Raw genomic sequence first — 7111 nt, 5'->3', positions numbered from 1 at the left:
CCCCCACGCTTCGGCATATATGCTGAAGTATGTAACTGTGGTGGTGAAATCACCTCCGACAGCGCTGGAGTCACGACTTTATGTATCGTGGGAGCAAACGCTGTTGCTGTCAAGATAAATAAATCCGCGCTGCAACTGAATGGCGTACCTGCTAAGCAAATGATGGTTAACAAAAAACAAAGTAACATTACAGTATAACAGTAATACTTACCATACCTGCAAAGCAAATACAAAAAAAAAAAAAACATAGTAAAAAATAAAACATTTAACGCAACCTGTGCCTACCTAAAATATATATATGCCGAAGCATGGGGGCATCCTCCCACAAAAGGCAGGAGCAAATCGCTCCTCCACCCACTGCTGCCCCCACGCTTCGGCATATATGCTGAAGTATGTAACTGTGGTGGTGAAATCACCTCCGACAGCGCTGGAGTCACGGCTTTATGTATCGTGGGAGCAAACGCTGTTGCTGTCAAGATAAATAAATCCGCGCTGCAGCTGAATGGCGTACCTGAAAACAAAAAAATGGTTAAAACACATTAAACTATAAAAAAATTACATACCTGAAAAGCAAACATGATAAAACATAACAATAAAACATTGCAGAATAGAATACAGTAAAAAAGAGAAGAACAATAGAGAGAAAATAGAGAGAGAGAGAACAATAAAAACGACAACTATTTTTGGTTTTTTTATTTTATATTTTTTTGTGTATTTTTTTTTTTTTACTTTTTTTTTTTTTTTTTTACATTTTTTTTTTTTTATAACTGTAACTTTTAAAACTGTAACGGTTCCAGGTTTGGGTCTCTCAAAATGCGATGGCATCTTGGGAGACCCTGTGAAAGTGTGTCCTAGTCTGTGCAGTGCTGTACCCTACGCTAAAACTCAACTAGTGTATGGTAGCGTTCAAAACATTCACCAATGCAAAGACCAGGATTGCCAGGACAGGAGGGACAATAATACCGGGTGTCACGCCTAAATCCGCGCTTGCTGCAGACACGACATTTTCTTTGGGGGGCTCGTTGGGTAGGGGTACTCTCGAGGACATAAGGAAAATGCCTCTCATGCAGCCGGCCTACTGCATTTGGTTGGGGAAGGTGAGGTGGAGCACCGTCTGGAAACAGAAGGGCTCTGACGATCTCTTCCTGGAATTTAAGGAAGGATCCAGTCCGTCCTGAAGCTCTGTATAGCACATGAGCGTTCAGCAAAGCCAATTGAAATAAGTATACAGACACTTTTTTGTACCAGCGTCTGGCCTTACGGGCAATTAGGTACGGCGCCAACAACTGGTCGTTGAGGTCCACCCCTCCCATATTTTGGTTATATTCGTGGACACAGAGGGGTTTCTCCACAACACCAGTCGCCGTAGTAATTTGGGTCGTCGTGTCTGCATGAAGGGAGGTAAGAACGAAAACATTCTTATTGTCCCTCCACTTCATAGCGAGCAAATTATTACACTGCAAGCAGGCTCTCTCCCCCAGCCTAAGACGGGAATCTACAAGCCGCTGAGGAAAGCCCCGGCGATTAGGTCGCACGGTGCCACATGCTCCAATTTGATGATCAAAAAGGTGACTAAAAAGTGGCACGCTCGTGTAATAATTGTCCACGTACAAGTGGTACCCCTTTCCGAATAAGGGTGACACCAAGTCCCACACTATCTTGCCAGCGCTTCCTATGTAGTCAGGGCAGTTGATCGGCTCTACGTGACTATCTTTGCCCTCGTAAACCATAAATCTACATGTATAGCCTGTGGCCCTGTCACAGAGCTTATACATCTTGACCCCGTATCTGGCACGCTTGCTGGGAAGGTACTGTTTGAATGACAAGCGGCCAGAAAATTTAATCAGGGACTCATCAACGCAGACAACTTGATGGGGGGTAAACAAGTCTGCAAAACGTTGGTTGAAGTGGTTTACGAGGGGCCGAATTTTGTAGAGCCGATCGTATCCAGGGTCTCCACGAGGACGACAGAGTTCATTGTCGTTGAAGTGCATGAACCGCAAAATCTGCTCGTATCGTGCCCTGGCCATGGAGGCAGAGAACACGGGCATATGGTGAATTGGGTCAGTGGACCAATATGACCGCAACTCACTCTTTTTGGTTATGCCCATGTTGAGGGAAAGGCCCAGAAAGACCTTAAATTCGGAGACCGTAATTGGTCTCCAATCTCTGGCAAGGGAGGACTGGGGAATAGTGGCGATGTGTTGACCAGCGTACAAATTGCTTTGGTCCACAATAGATCTATAGAGATCTTCGGTGAAAAACAGTGAATAAAAATCCAGTGGCGTAAAATCAACTGTTTCCACCTGAATTCCGGGTTGGCCAGTGAATGGGGGCAATACGGGTGCTGCAGAAGTGGTGGGTACCCAATTCGGATTGGCCAATGCAGCAGGAAGGGCACTATGGGCACGACGGGCCTGTCTTTGTCTTCTTGGTGGCAGCGGGACATTACTTGTGCTTGCCACCTCACCAGCTTGAACTGCACTTATGGGACTCGCCACGTCACCACGTGATACTGCAGTGCTGGATGTACGACCAGGGTGTACTAGGCCGCTGGTGCTTGCCAGTTCACCAGAAGGAGTAGCGGCACTAGTACTGCTCTGCTCCATACGAGGGACCTGCGGTTCTTGCACTTCAAGGACAGAAGAAGAAGTTCGGGGTCTGGTACGCCTGACCCTAGCAGGGACCACAACTCCGTCGTCAGAGCTATCTGTCATGGAGCCGCTGTCCTCTACAGGATCGTATTCTGAGCCTGAACTTGACAGATGAGTGACTTCCTCTTCACTATCTGTCATACTCAGAAACGTGTAGGCCTCTTCACTAGTGTACCTTCGATTTGCCATTTTGGCCTCTAAATTTAGGGGTACACTAGTGAGACTCACAGGCAAAAAAGCTCCTGACTGTCAGCGATTGATTCAAAAAGCTACCAAAAAACTGTTAGCGATCGCAGGGATCAGACCTGACTCTGCGACCGCTGCAGTTATGTGTGCTTAGTGTTTTGTGACAGTTATCGATTGATACTGCACTTGGGTGGGGTGGGCTGGGCTGGGCTGGGCCGAGGAGCAAAACGCAGGTGCTAGCAGGTATCTGGGCTGATCCCGCTAACACTGCGTTTTTTTGGGGGACCCTAAACTGCTGGGGAGTATAGATCTGATCGGATCAGATATCGATCCGCTCAGATACTATAGCACTAAGGGAGGTGTATGCTGCGTGCGTGGGTGTTAGCGGTACTGGCGCTAACCTGATGCTGCCTGGGGCGACGCAGACCTAAGCTGACCCTAAAAACTTAAGTTATATCACCGCCGGGCAATTAGGGGGTTAAACCTTTATAAGGTAATAAACGGCGGGTGCCCTAAAACTATAATAAACTGTAATAAACTATAATAAACTACAAAAAACAAACCAACTAACCAGCGTCACCCGTAACAATTATATGGTGATCACTGGTGAAAGGGTTAACTAGGGGGCAATCAAGGGGTTAAAACCTTTAGAAGGTAGTATATGGGGGTCCCTGTCGCTATAAAACACTGACAGCGAACCTATATACTTACCTCCCTAACTAGCGTCACCTGTGTCACTAATACAGCGATCAGAAAAACGATCGCTTAGTGACACTGGCGACGGGGGGGGGTCACGGGGTTAAAACTTTATTAGGGGGGGTTAGGGGGGTACCCTGGACCTAAGGGGGGTACCCTAGACCTAAAGGGGGCTAACCTAACTGCCCTAACACTTATAACTGACACAAACTGACACCAATGCAATAATCAGAAAAAAAAAAAAAACCTGCTATTGGTGTCAGTATGTGTGGGGGTACAGGGGGGTGATCGGGGGGTGACTGGGGGGTGACAGGGGGGTGACAAGTGTGCCTGCGTGTTCTACTGAATGTGTAGTGTTGGTGCACTTACTTGGATGTCTTCTCTCCTCGGCGCCGGACGAAAAGACCGACTAGAGGAGAGATGACATCACTTCCTCGGCTTCTGTTTACATTCACAGAAGCCGAGGAAGCACATCATTGGCCAGGAGCGATCGCGAGGGGGGAGCCACGAATGAGTGGCCTCCCCCTCACCTCCGATCGACCCTGACCTCGATCCGACCGCCGCTGGCACCGGGGGGGGGTCCGATCGGACCCCCCACCCGCGGGCAGGCAAGGACGTACCTGTAAGTCCTTTTGCCTGCCCGTGCCATTCTGCCGACGTATATAGTCGTGCGGCGGTCGGCAAGTGGTTAAAGAAGAATTCCAGGTATGGTATATTTTTACATAGTTACATTGGTCCAGCTTGATTTAAAAAATCAGTGTAGGAATTTATTCCTCATTTTTTGATATCCCAGTGAGATACATAATTTACATGTTCACATATAGTAATTGGGAATAAAGAGGCTAAAGTGTAGCCTGTTTTCTGTTATGATATGCGCTCATAATAGGTGTTGTAATATATGATGTGAACAATAGTGTCCGCAGTCTACAAGAAAATGGCTGCCGTGACACTATATACAGCAATGATTGATACCACAACCGTTCAATATAATTCCCCTGAGGAAGATATGTCACATTCCCAGTATCGACACGCATTGAGGAGGGGACAGGACGATGTAGGAGACAACAGAGTGTTCTCAGCGCGGAAAGGATACATCAGCTCAGCGGCCACAACGGCTCTCGTTACCTGTATAGAGCGGTGCGCTGTAGCACCCACTAATTGTGAGTACCCTAGTAATAGGGACTATTGTTGTAAATCAATAAATTTAATTTAAAACGATATCACACTATCAAGTTTCCTCTGTTATATCATGTTTTGACCAAGCTTAATTGCAAGATCACACGCTCAAGGTGAGCGCACACACTGAAGGGGGGTGCACCCGAGTGGACACAAGTACACGTTTAGTCATTACCAATATAGTCTGTGGATCTGATTAAATTGGAATGGAATTTATATGTACATCAACACATGTTATCGCATGAAGAATTTTGCGCGTAGCACTTTAATACACTGAAACACTTTTTGTTTTATATTATTGGAGCACTTTACATGGATTTTGTTAATAAGATGTTATAAGTGTATACACTGTATTATATTGTTGCACATAATCACTTTTTTTGTCACTAGGACACTTTAAGCATTAGATAAGGCACTAATATCTAATGATCTTAATTATATGATTTTGATTTGGTATAAGCACTAATGGAAGTATAATATTTTTGTGGTTATCAGACATTTAGATTAAGATAGCGCAGCACTCTCCTCTGTATTTTAGTGTCATTTCTTTAGTGTTGTCACATAAAAAGATATAATAAAACATTTAGAAAAATGCGAGGGATGTACTCACCAAGAAAACAAATAAAGAAATTCTTTTGAAATTGTTTATTGTAAAGGGGTAACAAATAATATTCTAAAGTTAAGGAAATGACAATATTCTAAAAAAGAAATCGTACATTTGTTCTTACACATGCATACACCTTACATTTTCAGGTCCATAACAAAAAATCCCTCTGTGCATCTTTTCTCCTTCATTGTCCCTAGTACTCTATTACATTGTACTATTTACCAAAAGTGTTATACTGAATTAAAGAATATCTAAACCCCCAAAACGTGTAATATATTGCAGCTTACCAGTTTTTAGAAGTTGTGGCTGCAGTCTTTTATTTTTTATTAGTATTATTACTAAAAACATTTACAGCATGTACAGAAAATACTGTTAATCTTGCCAGAAATGCAGTGTGTTTGTCACTTCCTATGAGCTGAAAAGAAACCAGACAGAACCGTATCTCTATTGTGTTGACTACTAGTCTCATCAATCCACCATGTAAATGAAATAAATAAAGGCAGATATGTTTGAAGTCCAGCATGTGTGACATCCATGGTTCTCGCTATAAATACAATGGAGGAGTGAGTGTAGACATGACAGGATAGAAAATGTGTTGATCAAGGGGTTAAGGAAAAAAAAAAACACAATTATTGCAGCCAATACATAAGCCAGGTAATCTCCAATATTTTATTTTTAGGTGTGGGGGGGGGGGGGTTAGATACACTTTAAGCTGTTACTGCAACCTGTAAGTTATAGATTTTTTTTTCTAAAGGCTGGGAGAGTGGTACAAGGCTGTGTCCTCATTTCAAAAAGTTGTAACGTATGGAGTTATAGTCTATTTTGAAAAGGTTTTATTCAGTCAGAATGGGACACAAATGCATAATGTAAGCAATGGGCTGACACATGCTGGTAGCCTCCCTGGCGGTTTTCCCGAGTGTGGCTCGGGGTTAAAATTCAGTACCATTAGCGGTAACCCCGAGCCACACTCGGGATCGCATTGCAGGATCCTGGGGCGGCTTTACTTACCTTGTCCCCGGGATCCTGCGATGTCCCCCGCTGTGTCCGAGGGCTCCGTCCTCCTCCGAAGCCTCTCCGTGCCAGGCTCCGTTCCCTGCGAGCGGCGTGACGCACGGGGGCGGAGCCTGGCGGCAAATTCAAAAAAATGTCAAAATCATAACACATACAGTACTGTAATCTTACAGATTACAGTACTGTATGAAATGATTTCACATCCCTTTTGTCCCCAGTGCTCTGGCCCATGCCCTGCATGCAGTTTTACATGATATACACTGTTCTTTCTGCCTGGAAACTGGAGATTGTCCATAGCAACCAAAAAGTGTCCCTTTACGTCAAAAGTGGCTTTAGACCAGCTAGAAAACAGCGATAGTAAATTAGAACACTTGCAGAATTGAGCTATAGTGAATTGTGGGGAAATTTATTTTATTACTATTTTTTTAAATTTTTTTTAATTATTTATTTTTATTTATTATATTATAATTTATGTTTTTGTGTTTCAAACTTTATCATACCCGGGATATCTACTAGACTCTGGTTTGGACAGATTTAAGTGTGTTATTGTTAAGATTTACAGACCTACAATATAAAACGCCAAATTTCCATGCAAAATAATTGTACCGCTTTCAGCACCTAAAATCCGAAATAATCATACCGCCAGGGAGGTTAAAGTGCGTTTTTTTTTCTGACACTGTATAATCATGCTTCTATCAAATTTAAAATTGTAACCTATGTCCCTACATTTATCTACAATCTTCATCAGTAATGTTCTTGAATGTTAAAGCAAAACTCTTAG

Source organism: Aquarana catesbeiana, linkage group LG01 (assembly GCF_042186555.1).
Source record: "Aquarana catesbeiana isolate 2022-GZ linkage group LG01, ASM4218655v1, whole genome shotgun sequence".
In the NCBI taxonomy this organism is placed as follows: Eukaryota; Metazoa; Chordata; class Amphibia; order Anura; family Ranidae; genus Aquarana; species Aquarana catesbeiana.
This window is presented reverse-complemented; position numbering follows the sequence as displayed.